Below are 15,247 nucleotides of genomic sequence, written 5' to 3'. Positions count from 1 at the left end.
ACACCTCTGTGCGCGTGTCGGAGTTGCTAATCAGGTCTCTAGCTGTGCCCGCATCATGGGCGGCGAGCGCCTCCTCCGTCAATTTCATCACCGGTGAGGGGCCCGCTGGACGGTTCGTAGTGGCCGCATCCGTCGGCGTTGTCCTCTGTGGCGGGGCTTGTCCAGTGTCCGATGTGGTACTTTGCTGATCCGAGCGAGTCCTACGGCCTTTTCCCCTAGCAGCTAGAAAAGGGTCCTGCGAGGCTGGTGGCGTTAACGTCACCTCCATCCGCTCTGCCGCTTCTTCTGGCGAGTCAAAGAAATATGATTTGTTACTGTGTAGTACCTTAAGGCGTGCAGGGAACAGAAGGGCATATTTCAAGTCTCTCTCACGCAACTTGCGTTTCACCCCCAGAAAGGTGGATCTGGCATGCTGGACCGTGGGCGTGAAGTCAGGATACACGGAGATATTCTTGTCTTCATAGCGAATCGGTGCCTTCTCTCGGGCCACGCGTAGCACAGTGTCGCGGTCCTTGTAGTGGAGGAGGCGTGCGATCAAAGGACGTGGGGGCGCTCCTGGCTGCGGCGGCTTGGACGGTATCCTATGCGCCCTCTCCACGCTGTACAGGGCAGTAAGATCTTGTGGGCCCACTAGTTGACGGAGCCAATCCTCCACAAATTGGGTAGGGTTCCTCCCCTCGCTGCGTTCTGGAATGCCTAAAATGCGGACGTTATTGCGGCGGGCACGTCCTTCCGCATCATCCACCTTGTCCCATAACTGCTTGAGCTGTTTTTCCACGCCTTCCAGTTTCGTAGAGTGCTCCGTTTGCTGGGGTATGAGGTCATTCAGTGCGAGTTTCTGTTCGGAGACCCTCTCTGCAAGTTTATTGTGGTCTGCTCGAAGCAATGAGAGACCCGTCGCCATATTGTCGATACGCGCTTCCAGTGCCTCCCGTGCGGCTCATATTTCGTTAAGGATAAGATCTAGTTTGGCGTCCTGAGACCCCTTCCCAGTCGGCGGTATAACGTCCATGTTCGAGGAGGAAAGAGGGTCCTCTGACCCGGTGGATTGCACGTCCGTCGATGCACCGGGGTCTTGGGCCTTGCCCCTGTTTCGTCCCATCGACCTAGTATGCAGAGCGGCGTTGGGGTGGCCGCGTTTCTGTCCGCCGATGATAAAACCCTCAGGGCACCGCTATGTACGCCGTGGGTCTCCACGCGGTCACCGGTATCTCAGTAGGGAAGGCAATAGGACCGGTGTCCCCCTGGCGGTGGATAGGGTCAAGAGCGGTGTAGCAGAGGCGGCACGCCCGGTCTGCGTGTTGTTGTTCCGTGGGAGAGCCCCCGTGTAACTGCCGCAGTGGTCCCGGCGTGGTGGCAGGTGTGGGCAAGTGGCTGCAGGAGTGGGGGGGGGGAACGCCAGAGGCAGGACAGCGGTATGGAAAGCCGGGGCCTAGTTACTCCCCGATCCGGGGCCCACACCACCTCAGCGACCGGCTACGGCGGTCAGGTCGCCGCCCCCTCAGTTTCACCACGCAGCCCCCACAGTGCTTACAGGGGCCAAGCCCCTCTCCGCGTCTCTCTCGGAGGAGGGGGGGGAGCAGCCAGGAGGCCGCCAGAGGGCAAACAGGCTCGCGCTCCGTTCAGCGCTTTGGGGCCGCCATCTTGCGACGTCCGGTTGCTTTGTCGGCTGAGTGCCTGAACCTCGGCGAAACGTCGTGTCACGCACCAGGAGGCCACCCCGCTGCCTCCACGGGGGTGTCCGCTGTTCCGATTGGCACCACGGGAGGGCTTTTGTCCGGGTTCGCAGGCTGCAAGGCAATTTATTGCTGAGAGTCGAGAAGAGCCAGTTCAAGCTGCGGCCATTTCTCACGGCCGCTCAGCCACGCCCCCCGTAACATCATTTTTATGCCAGAATTTATCGTTCCACACAGCACCAGCTCCTTTGATCTCAATTCCTTTTGTCTGAGGCCAGGAAGATTATTGTCTTCATGAATGTTTGTGATATGATGATTATTAAGGAACTTGCTAAGTCTAAGTAACTAGTTTAGTACTAACACCTATAATTGCGATAAAATAATTTCTTTGCAAATTGTTTGTAGCATGTTTTTTTTTTTATAAATCCTTTTATTAATTGAAAAACAAGAAAAACCAACGGCAGGTGCCTTACATCACGGAATAAACACCAATTATACAAACATATACCGCGGAATAGACGGCTGACCCTCAAGGCAGAAGCAGAATCATGAAATGTTGCTGGCGTGCGGCCGTATAAAATCCAAGAACTATAGGTCCAATCTATTCGACACTGTTCACAAGCCCACCACCCATAGGAACAGGATTATCGAGAGTAGGGCAATTTCGGGTGGCAGGAGAGCAGTGGACACAACAATCACCGCAACCAGTACGCAGCAATAAAAAGCAACACGTTGTAGGAATCCGTGCTAACACTACCACCCCCAGGACCAGTCTACCCGCCAAGCAGGATAACCCCTCAGGTAGGCACCCAATATCAGGATATGAATAGAATATCGAACATAGAAACGAAAAACATAAATAATACAAAAAAAAACTTCCCCCCACCCTGCACCCCTGCATATGGCATTCGCCTAACCCCAACTAGCAGTGTGCCTGTCGCCCCATCTAACTAAATTCTAAAAGTAGAAAACGGAGGAGGGCATGTTTGTATGGGCTCCTGGTCCCCCCTCCCCCCCGCCAGAAACAAGCAACCCCTGCGATGGAAACAAGAATCTTTCAGAAAACTCAGTAAAAGCGAATCAGGGGAAGCTGTAAAACAAATCAAAAATGTTAAGTCTTTGAGAACCCCATCCGCACAGAAAATCTCCCTCGCCCCCGTGTTGTTTCCTCCACGACCGTAATGTAACTGCCAGGGAGGGAAAAGATGTTGTTTCAATCCGAGAACAGCTAACAACAGGAGTCTCAGGGAAGGGAACACCGATTAGTCCTCCCACAGTCAGCAGCGATGTTAGGCTTGACAATCCGTTCAAAGCACTAGGCTCGCGATCATCCAATACCCTGACCAAAGGATTCGACACCTCTTGCCGCACGGGGTCCTCGTCCGCAGTTAAAATGGTCATCGTGGGAATCTTAGCTAGTTTTAGTTCTTGCAGTGGAGCAGAGTCTGGTCTCACACGCCCTGTCTCAAGTATACCCTCAATCATTTTGTGAACAAGGGCATCCACATGTGAATGGAGTGCCCCAATGGCTGCCAGTACAGTCCTCAGCGATGGCTCATACTCCGTCCGGTCCATCTCTCCTCGCTCGGTATCGACCATGTTCACTTCCCCCAGAGAGCCCGGTCTCTCCGGGGGAACAGGCAAGAGCGGAACGGATGGCAGCGGAGGGCGACTTATCGTTCACCGCGGCAGCGATCTATACTCCGCTACTGCGAGCGAAGACCCCGACCCACCGAACACCTGCAGGGGGTAAACCGGGTCCACGGGACAGGGACCTCTGCCCACAGCCTCAGTCGTGCTGCGTCGCCACTCCTTCGATGTTAACCAACCAAGACGACCGCCATCAAAATCGGGCAAAGACAACCTCCACAGCGATAGACCGGACCCTGCCTGATTCCCACGGCCGATGTTGTTCAACTGTAACCCGGCTGGGCCAGTACTCGAGGCCCCGGCTCTCCGGCTGGGCTAGGCCGCAAATTGAAACACGACGTAACTCCGTCAACCAAGCCGGTAAAATTCTCGGGATTGCACCAACGGATTGTACAACGGTTCATCCACACGGAGGTCGGGCCTAAACACAGGATGAATAACAGGATCATCTGGCAGGAGACGGAGGTCGGCGGAGCCGGGAGCCTAAGCGGCCATCTTGTTTGCTAGCGTAGCTCCTCCCCTCCGTTTGTAGCATGTTTAATGATTTGCATATGTGGCTTTTTTTGTCCTCATAGCACCAATGTCTGCAAAACCAGACCTTAGTATACAACCTATTCCAACCCCAGGCCTATTGCATTATAACTCTGGCCTGGGTGATCCAGTCCTACCAGTTTCCTGGTTACTGGTTTAACACAGGTGTAATCATAGGACACCTCCTAAGACAGTGCTGTTCAACTCCAACTTTAGAAACCGTCCCATATCCCACTGCGAGAATCCCCCCCCCCCCCCACACCAGTGTCCTTTTTACATATGGTTCTCACTGCCTGAAGCCAATCAAAACCCTTGGGGGTAAGGGGATTGCCCATCTCTTGCAAATCTCTCTCCTGGCTATGAGCATCAAATAAAACAGGAGGGCCCTTCTGACTGCTGATAGGGACTGACTGCCGCAGTCCTCCAACCCTATCAAAACCAATGTTGAGCTCAACATTATATTTGTCCTGAAAATTTCATTAACAACTTTCTCAACTTCCTACCAATACACCTGTAGTTCTGGGCACTTGAAAAACATATGTAGGTCGTCGGCTCTCAACACGCCACATCTACAGCATTTTGGAATCGATTCTGGTGTGAACTCAGCTAACTTCTAGGGTGATCAGTACAGCCTGTGGATGGTAAAAAAATTGTTCCATTTCAGATTGGTGGGTTCGACCACCCCGTAGAGTAATTTTAAAGAAGGTTGCCAGATTGTTTGTGGCTCCGTCACCTGGATAACTCTTTCCCATATCGAGTATGGTGCCTTCATCTTCCTATCTTTGACTTCTAACAAAGTCCAATACCAGTTGGCAACTTCCTTTTTCCTTGGGGTCTCATCCTGTAGTTTTGAGTCAAATTCCCACATCCCACTGATCTCCTGTACATTAGCAGCCACCCAAGACGACAACTGCAGATACTTGAATCTTGGAAGGGAATCACCCGCTTGTGCCACCAACACTTCCCAAGGCAACATCCACTGCACTGTCAGGAGATCCCCCCTCCTCAATGGAAGACTCAGCCCGTCTTTGAGAAACTCAGGAGTACCTGGTGAGTCCCAAATTGGGAAGAAATCTGAAAAATAACCCATTCCAAGATCTTTCTTACTGCCAGCCAGAGAGTAAGTGCTGCCTTTACAATCTTCAACCTAACGTTTTTGAAAAACTTCCTAGCCACAAACTTATACAAAAAACCTTTAGAGCCCCACTCCCTTACCATTTTTTCCAGCAAACCTCCCCATATTAGAGACGCCAGTTTACCTAACAAGACTCGATAGTTTTTAAACTGAAAAGCCATACAATATAACTTTAGATCTGGAAGAGCCAATCTGCCTTTTTCAAGCTTACGTCTCAGTTTCTTCCTGGCCAGCCGGGCTCCCTTTGATGCCCAAACAAAACTGACTAGCTTCCCCTGTATCTTATCAAATACAGACTTTGGGAATGTCAGAGGGATGCAGTTAAAAAGGTACGTCAATTTTGGTAGTATCACCATTTTAATTAAATTAACTCTGTCATATATGGTCAAAGGCAGGTTCTTTCATCTAGCTAGTGATGCATCAACCTCCTTTCCTACCCTCTCCAAATTGCACTGAGGTTTTTCCTCTAATGGTTTAATTATCCTTTTTCCTGGATACCTAAGCTCATTCTGTACCCCCCCCCTGTTTTGGACATTGCAACACATTACCCTGGACTTTGGGTTATTTACCAAATACCCAGATATTGCCTCAAATTCTTTCACCAGAACTTCCACCCTGGTAATAGTTAGAACCTGGTCAGAAGTATAAATTGAGAGGTCAGCTGCATACAATGCAATTTTATTTTTGTAAGCGCTTGAACTAAATGACGTAACCTGGGCATCTTGCCGCAATAGCTGAGCAAATGGTATCGAACAACAATGGGGAAATAGGACAACCCTGTTGTGTGCCCCTGGTAATCGGAAAACTTCTTGTAAGGAAACGATTAAGAAGAATCCTAGCTGTTGATTGTTCACACAGAGCTTTTAACATTGTGATAAAACTGGGGACCAAAACCAATTATTGCCAAAACTCCCCACAGGTAAGCCCAGCAAACGCGATCAAACGCATTAGCGGCATCCAGTGTGACTACAGCCAATGCGATCAAACGCGCTGTAGCAAGGTCTATACTGCCAATTAATTGCTGAGTAAGTTCATGAATATGCCTCCCCGGTACAAATCCCTTCTGATCAGAGTGTATAAGCTGAGGTGCCAGTTCGGCCAATCTCCCTGCCAAAATACTGACAAAGATCTTATAATCTGCATTAGGCAGGGATATCAGGTGATACGAATCTGCCTTCCTTGGGTCTTTAGCTGATTTTAGAATCTGGACTATGGTGGTCTCCTTCCATGACCCAGGTACCCGCTTCCTCCCCTTATACACCAAATTATACAAGATCTCTCAAACTGGGAATATTTCCTCTATTGGAAGTTTATAAACCTCCAAAGGGATAGCATCCAGACCAGCAGCCTTCCCTTTCTTAGCTCTAGTCATAGCCCTTCTGATGTCCTCCTGAGTAATTGGAGCCTCCATGCACTCATTTCCGTCTATGGTTAGTAGAGGCAGACCGAGTTCCCCCAACCATTCTTTAAGTCTTTGAGGTTCTGGGAAGGTATCTTCCCTATATAATGTGGCAAAAAGAGAAACCAGATGATTTTGCATATCTTCCCAGTTGTCTAACCTATCGCCCTGTGCGCAAACCAATTCCTTAATCGTATTCATGGATCTTTCTACCCTGGCCTTCCTAGCCAGTAGTGCCACAACTTTCCCTCCATACTCAAACTGTCTCATACTTCCAGCCTGTCAGCCTGCCATACACTTGGAGTCCAGTTTGATTTTATAGTTTAATTGCGCCTCTTCCAGTCGTTTTGACAGCATCTCCGTATCTTTCCCACCACTTGATGCTTGTAAAGAGGCCTCAAGAATACCAACATTTTCCATTCCTACCAATTCAGCCCTCTCTTCTCTTCCCTTAGAACAGCTGGCCCTTTTTAATATACCCCAGATGTATGCTTTAAAAGCATCCCATTCTACTCATGGGGAAGCTGTACCAGTATTATTAAAAAAATACTCAGACATGGCACTTTTTAAGGCAAGCACCACCTCCTCATCTAAGAGCAGAGCACGTTTTAACGTCCATCTTACATTGGGCTTAATTCCTGGAACCTGTAATGTCATGGTGACCGCTGAGTGTTCGGAAATATGTGCTGAATGATGCATGATCTCTTTTATATATGCTGCTAGTCCCCTTTCCACCCAAAAATAATCTAATCTGGAATAATGGCCATCGTTTTTACTGTGGAAGGTATACCCTCTCGTCTGTCCTCTAAGATGTCTCCATACATCTACTGACCCTAGATCTTGCATCAAATTTTAAAGAGCTTGACGGGCTTTAGGTGCCAGAGCAGCATTCCTCCGAGTTGAGCAATCAAAAATAGGGTCCAGCAAGATATTGAAGTCCCCACCCAGAATGAACGGAACCTCCACTAGGTTTAACTCCAAATCTACTATAAACTGTGGATCATCCTCATTTGGACCATAAAACCCAACACAAATGAAATCAAAGTCTGCACATTTCATTCCAGCTAAAACCCATCTCCCTGAACTATCTGTTCTAGAATACTTAACCTCCACTCCAGAACCCCTTCTTATGAGGATCACTACTCGCTTACAGCATTGCTCTTGATCAGAAACTAAAAAACTCTGGATGCCTCCATACCTATGGAATAGTTCCTTACTCTCACTTGCCACCAAATGCATCTCCTTCAAGACCATAATATGAACATGGCTCTCTTCCAAATACATCAGCACCACCCTCTGCCTGGCACGAGACCTCAGACTATTCACATTCCAAGTAAGGATATCTATATCTTTACCAGGTTTAGCCATCATCCCCTTCTCTAGTTCCCACCCCCTGTTTCAAATTCAATTCATATAAACATTCCTGGTTAGGTGATTCTGAGGACATTTTTTAAACTTTTACCCATCTACTCCCCACCTGTGCACAATCACCACCCCTGCCACCCATCCCCTCCCCACTAACCCCTTCTTGGGGAACCCTTCCTATCTAAGTAGGCATAAATATGCCTTATGGGCTGCCTATTGGGGAATATTAAATGTGCGTAGAACAAATTAACATTTGCCGTGCTTCAGCGCTTCTCAGTTCTCTTATCTAATCTCCTGACTCAAGAGTTCTCTAATCATCTGCTTATTATTTAGTGATTTCCTTCTTCTTTTTTATCAAATCTATTAATGCATCAACATCCTCAACAGTGCAGTGATTTTACATTTGATTATACCACATTATGGGAAACATTGCAGGGAATTTTAATTGCACCTTGGCCCCCAGCGTCCTCAGATCCTCCACCCTGTTACCCAACTCCCATTGCCTCTGTTCTGTGGCTTTGGAAATGTCTGATCTTATTGTAACAGAGAACCCTTGACTGGATATGGGTCATCTCTTAAGGCGATAACACCAAGAGGGGTAGAGAGAAGGGAGACAGGTGAATAACTTGCAGTGGCATGAATTGTGTTGATGAAAACTGCCCTCACTCACACACAAATGTGTGTGACATGCTTCATCATCGGGTCTGCTTACAAAACACCCTGGCGAAGCCACGCACAGGATGGAGCATAGGGGAGGGGGAAGGCAAACAACATAAAAATACATCAAATATTGTGACTGTGTGTGCTACCACCAGCGACTGGAGACAGTGATAGAAAAAGTGCAGCGAAGAAAGAGATTAAGACTGGCTCATGGGTGCCCTATTAGATACCTTTATTCCAGGGCCCCAAGGCCAGGATTAAAATCATGAAGGATGAGCGTGTTATAGAGAAGGCTAGGTCCTCGAAACCCCCCCCCCCCCTTAAACTGCCAGTGTTAACATGTTTCGACCATCTTCATGTGCTCCCATGAAAGGCTCACATCGGTCTTCCTCAGGACTTCTACCAGTCCTAGTCAGGTACCCCACATTACCTTAATCTGGTCAGTTGTCGGCGGTTCAAGGTCTAAAAGGAGGATCCCATCGTGTGGAGGCAATTCCCCTAACACGGGATACAAGTACTAGAAAGATATAATACACATATGTCAGTCACGAGGAGTAAGATAAATGTTGGTTATCATAACATCCATAGAATTACATATCAACCAAATTCCCCCTTTATAATTAAAAGGGCATCAAACTATTGGCTCTATATGTCTGACTGACATTCCACCTCCTTCCAAGGACCGAGTCATCTGTATAGTTATCTTGACCCCTCCTAATATACCCATATGCTATATGACCCATTAAGTACCAGGTAATCATAATAAATGCTGTCATACTTTTTAATAAAAACCAAACAACTCTACATCTACTCATTGTCAGAAAACGTGTCCTCATCCTTGTTAAAACGGGGTAATGACTCACTCCCTACCCGTCAATCTACACTCACCGAGTTTATCAAAGTGGTGAACTCGAAAAGGCGGCGGGCAGGGATAACCCCTAAGAACACAACCTGCATCAGGAAAACACAGAGCACATCAATAGTCGAATCCCTGTAGCGTACTGTATTACGGGTCCAACACTCGGTGCAGACACCAAGGTAGACCCTCAATTACCAACCCCTTACTGTTCCGAAGGGAGTTCGCTCCAATTGAGCCTGCTTCCTCACCGCCGCCTAGTGCAGTGAGAGGACGCCAGACAGGGCTAAATATATTCACCTTCCGCATACGCCCATCAAGGTCACGTGGGGCATATACGCGTAGGAGTCACAAGGCTGAGCGAATCAAGAGGGGGCGTGGTCCCGACCTGTTAATCCATGCCCCTTTGATAGTCCGATCCCCTTACCACCATAGTCACGAAGGAGAAAGAGAAATAGGGCAGCGCTTGAACCAAGGAACCCGATCACATACCCCATGCGATCTCCAAGGATTCAAAAGCTAGCGAGGCGTACACTAAGTACCCCACTTGCGCACCAGTACCCCCAACAGAAACAAAGCCAATGGGGGACTCACCCCGAACAGTATGGGCTCCTCACATCCGAAGAATAAACATCCTGCAGTTGACAATACGGGAGTACAGTCTCCCTGAGTTTAACCTGGCACTGCCACTACAGCACAAATCATATTAGGGACAGCTACAGTTTCACCCCCGAGAGGAAAAAGAACCCGGGCTGACAGTCCAGATATGGCTGATGGTGTAAGACCAAGCTAAAAGTCCCTATCCCTCCCACACAGAGAAGATGTTCTCACAGGTGGACACATAAATAGGTGGAACTTCCATGTAATACCAGTGAGATTGGTCAGAACACGCACATGTATTATCTCCACGCCAATACCCCTGTCTAAAGATGTACCGCTTTCTTTCTTTCTTTATAAAGTCCTCAGAGACAGCAAAGGGATGGAATGTTTATCTTGTGAGGGCATGCCATGGAATATCATCATTAAGCCCCACAATGTGGCTCTTCAAACGATAAACCCATTTCTGTTCTCTCAATAAAAGGGCTCTATTCTTGTCCCCCGTATAAGAATTCAGCTGCAGTTTCTCAATGACCGACCACCTGAGTTCTTCCATGGTGTGCTTCAATTCCAAGTAGTGTGCAGTCACTTTCGTATTAGACCTCCCACATCTAATAGTACTCCGATGCTCCATAATTCGGGTCTTCACTTTCCGGCTTGTCATCCCAACATACTGCTTGTGCCATGGACACGTAATCAGGTAAACCATTCCTTCAGAATCACAGTTAGTATGGGATCTTTGTTCCCAGGGGTATGTCAATCCCACATCAATCCACTTCGTATTGTTGGTCAGGTGGCACACTCTACATGAACTACACTGTGTGTGTCCACTCACCGTAGGTAGACCAGTCGGTGTGTTAGCCACCCCATGTTGCATGATCTTAGGTCTAGTATGGACCAGTAGATCCTTCAAATTCTGACTCCGTTTGAAAGAGAATAAAGGCTTCGCCACACTCAAACCATTAGAATTCAAAATCCTCTAATTCTTGAGGACAGTCCGTTTGATCAGTTGAGAAGCCGTATTAAATGTAGAGACAAAAACTGGCTTGTTCGTAGCGGGTCTGATGGTTTTGGACAGCAAGAGTTCCCGGTTGACATTTGAAGCTCTCTTTCTGGCCCCTTTGAGCACCCGCTCTGGATAACCCCTCCTTAACAGTTTCTCAGAGAGCAGACTAGCCTCCTCCTTGGAATCCCCTCTGTCAGAACAGTTCCGGCGTATCCGGAAAAACTGTCCAACCGGTAAATTTTCCCTAAGGGATTTGGGGTGGAAACTGTTGAAGGCAAGTAATGAGTTCTTATCCGTCACTTTGTGGAAGACTCTGGTGTGATGAACCCCTGCCCTGGGTTTAATCAACTGATCCAGGACAGGTAAACTCGTCTTGGTTACAGTAGATGTAAAATGGAGTAGGGGATTTCTCTGGTTCAGATAAGTCAAGGAAGAGATGCACAGAGGGTATATTTGACGTCCAAGGGCAAGGGATGTCAGTGATCACAGATTGTTTAAAAGCCCCCACATAAAGTCCTGCCAAACTGGGGGCAAAAACGCTGCCCTTGGTGGTACCATGGGTCTGCAGGTATAGGGTACCTTCATATTCAAAGTAGTTTCTAGTGAGGGCTACTTCTCCCAGGTGGAGGACAAAGGCCCTAGGTGTTTGGTAGGGCCAGTCCTCTGCAAAAGATTTTTTCCAAGACCCTGAGGGTTTCTCTTTGCGGGATGTTGGTATACAAGGCCTCGATAGCGAGGCCTATTAGAAACTCTGTACCAGGGTCAAATGGCACGTCCTTCAGATTATGTAAAATATCGGGTGTATCCTGTAGATATGCTGGTAATCTCTGTACCAGAGGTTTCAAATAAAAGTCACAAAATTGTGACAGTGGTTCCAACAGGGAACCCAACTCTGAGACGATAGGTCTCCGGGAGGGGGGGGGGGGGGTCTAGTCGATTTATGAATTTTTGCGAGAATATAGAAATATGGAGTTCTAAGTTGTTTATTCACCAAAAATTCAGTCTCATGTCCAGAGATCCAGTCATTGGACCGTGCTTCCTCCACCAGAGAGACAATCTCCCTAGTGATCTCCAGTGTAGGGTCCCTCATTAGTTTCTGATAATTCCTGTCATCCGATAACAGACGGGTACACATCATCATAAGTAAGTTTGTCCAAAATCACGATGGCCCCGCCCTTATCTGCAGGTTTCAAAATAATGTCCGAATTCTCCTCAAGTTCTTTTAAAGCCCTTTTCTCCACATTATACAAATTGGAGAAGGAACGCGAGTTTTGTTGATTTAAATTCTCCAAATCATGGAGAACCGCCTGTTCGAAAGTTCCCACCTCCATAGGCAACAAAGCTAGTTGGGGAGCGAAGGTAGACTTAGGGCATAGTGCAGTATCCCCTCTCAGTGGGTCATTGAACTCTTTATCTTGGAAAAAGATTTTTAACTTGATGTTACGAAAGAAGGCTGCCAAGTCCTGGCGCAACTGAAAGTGATCCAACTGATTTGTGGGAACAAATCCCAACCCTTTGTTGAGAAGCTTTTCTTGTATGTCAGATAAGGCAAATGATGAAAGATTCACTACTAGAGACGTCACCGGCTGGTCCCTGGCAGCATGCTCGATGCCATGCTTCTTGTGACCCGTTGGTTGAGCTCTTGGTCCTGGTCGTCCCAGGTCACCCTCTGTTGTCCTCTCTGCTTCCCCCTCCCCTTGTTCTGGCCCCTCCCTAAAAAAGGTCCCTGGAAATTCTGAAACTGGGGTGGTTGAAAATGGGGGTTTTGAAAATGAGGGTCCTCAAATTGCGGGTTCTGAAAAGGAGGGTGTGGCGGAAAACCCATCATATACCAGTTACATGCCTGGTTCTAGTACTGTTGAAACGGATGTTGAAACATCAGGGATCTAGTTCCCTGCCAGTATCCCCGTCCCCTCCTTCTCTGGGGATATTCACTCTCACTACTGTCACTCGAGCTACTTGTTGTGTTAAGGCCCCACTGAGAATTGCCTTCTTAACAGTATATGAGAGGAAATTCACCAGGATCTTCCTAGGTTTGGTCCTTTGGGGATTGCGTCGAAAAGGCTCCCTGTGCGCTCTTTTAATCTCTTGTTCAAGATTAAAATCCTTATTATCCTCAAGAACTGTATTTCTGAGTATACTGATTATAAAGGCCTTCATATCCGTACCTTCCTCTGAATCTGGAATATTTAAGAATCTTAAATTATTCCTTCGGGAATGAATCTCCAATCTCTAGAAGTCATCTCTTAACACTTGGTTTTGTTTAACCAGCTTAGAAATCTCAGTGGCATTTTTTGTCACATCTTGTTTAATCGATCTAACTTCATCTTCCAAGGCCTTGGTACGGGAAGCGACCTCATCCAATTTCTGTGCTAACTCGGAGCACGAAGCTTGTATACCGACCTGGTTGGCCTCTAAAAGTTTGAAGCGACTCAATTTCCTTTTTTATTCCCAGTAGAATACTCGTCAGTGAATCTTCTGTATTTCCCTGGGAGCCCCCTCCACTGTCACCATTTTTGTCGCTCCTTATCTGAAGATCCTCTGCCTTCTCCAGTGGTTCAGCTACAGCCAAAGCTTCAAACCTGTTACTAATGGGGACTATAACTATGTTCATTCGAACTCTTCCAGAACTGGTGTCGTCCTCATTCCTCAATAATTGAGGAGAAACTCTGGCGTACTGCTCTCGATAGCACTCACAGCCACACTGGGTACCTCCATTCTGAGACTCTTAGCAGAGATTAGTTCCCCTGGACTTCCCCCTCTCTGCAAGCTAGGTAAAACATGAAAAAACGATTTAAGCAAAGGTGTTATTTTGATTGACTGGGTTATTGGCTTTTTACCTCTTTCCCCTGTGTTTTTTATTGAAAATTTACCGTTTTTCAAGCACCAGTCACCCCCCTAGACCCCCACCATAGTGACTCCGCATTCCCTTGCTTGCGCCCTTTGCTTCTTGTACAACACTCAAAGGAGTCACAAAGAGAAAAACAGGTACCTGTCCCACCATACCCACCCCGATATTTCTTGTTCGCAATGTATATCTTGAGGGCCTATCCCCAGCCTTACCATCCACTGAGGCACCTTTCTCTAAAAGCAGGAACTACAAAATCCTTACCCACTTTTCCCTGTTATCGTTTCTTCACTCCCCTCACTCTCTGCACCTCAGGTCTCCTAATGAGGAAGACCGGTTGCTGCTCTCTGCCTCCAGGGTCTGTGGGGAGCTTTGTCCTGCAACCTGACTTGTGCTGCCACCGGATCTTACAGCAGCCCTGCAGCTCCCTATCCGCCTCTCTCCACCGCGACTCAGGGGCCTCACGGTTCTGCACATTGGAGCCAGCCCACTCCGCGTCTTGAGATTTGGCCGGGCCTAGAAGAGAATTAGCAATGACGGAACACTTTTGGCTCTGATAGATTATGAAGAACTGTAATGTAAGTGTTAAAGCGAAGTGAAGTGAATGCAGGTTTAGAATGTTGAGTTTGCAGTGTAACGCAGACGAATAAAGACGTGTAATGCAAAGCTTCATGTGTGGCACAGTCATTGGCGGGTACCCAGGCTGGGGAGGATGCTACAACTGGCAACCAGATAGGAGTTTAAGTAACCTGATGATAGATAGTGTTCTCCCAAATAGTTTGCTGTGGTTCAGCAAACTGGTTGTGCATGCCACTTGTACCTCGGTTGAAGAGCAAAATCAACTTTGGCATATGCGGAGTCAAAGCGCAACTCTAGCCAGTGTGAAGCATTTGAAGATAAAGAAAGCTTTACTGAGAAGTCTACACATCGTTGTCCAAGAACCTGCTAGGAAGGTCATAAAGAGAGGTACCACACTAGTATGCAGCCTAAAGCTATACATCATACAGGGTTATAATGTTAAAGGTGGATACAACCAAGTTTTGAAAGCACAGCAAATAGCGACAGAACGTTGCAAGATAATGCTGTGATCAGAAGTGCTGATAGGCAGATATCAACCAGGTGTTAGACAGTACACAGAGACGCCTAAAGAAAAGCAATCCAAAAACAAGCAACCACCATCTGCTTACCAGAACTGAGTAAGAGAGTCATCATACCACAGAGCTGGTAGAGTGGCTCCAGAGAAAGTGTCCGGGGTTGTGCTTGCGGAGCTGTCCATAAACGTAGTGGCGTGCCACCAAATCTGCTGAGTGAGGCTCTGAACAACTCCATAGGTTTTTAAAGATTTCAAATCTGAGAGCGGTGATCGGAATAGGGAAAGGCTGTTTTTTTCAAAAGAAACCAAAAAGAGGCCATGTTTACTGAAATTATCAAGGATGATTCAGAGGCAGGCACGTCGCAAGGCCTCAGAGATGGTTTGCATAAACAAGATCACCAAGCAGCATCTGAAAGCATACTGCTTTCCAC

Source organism: Lissotriton helveticus, chromosome 1_1 (genome assembly GCF_964261635.1).
Source record: "Lissotriton helveticus chromosome 1_1, aLisHel1.1, whole genome shotgun sequence".
Taxonomy (NCBI): Eukaryota; Metazoa; Chordata; class Amphibia; order Caudata; family Salamandridae; genus Lissotriton; species Lissotriton helveticus.
The sequence above is the reverse complement of the archived record's forward strand: the minus strand, read 5'-3'. Positions refer to the sequence as shown.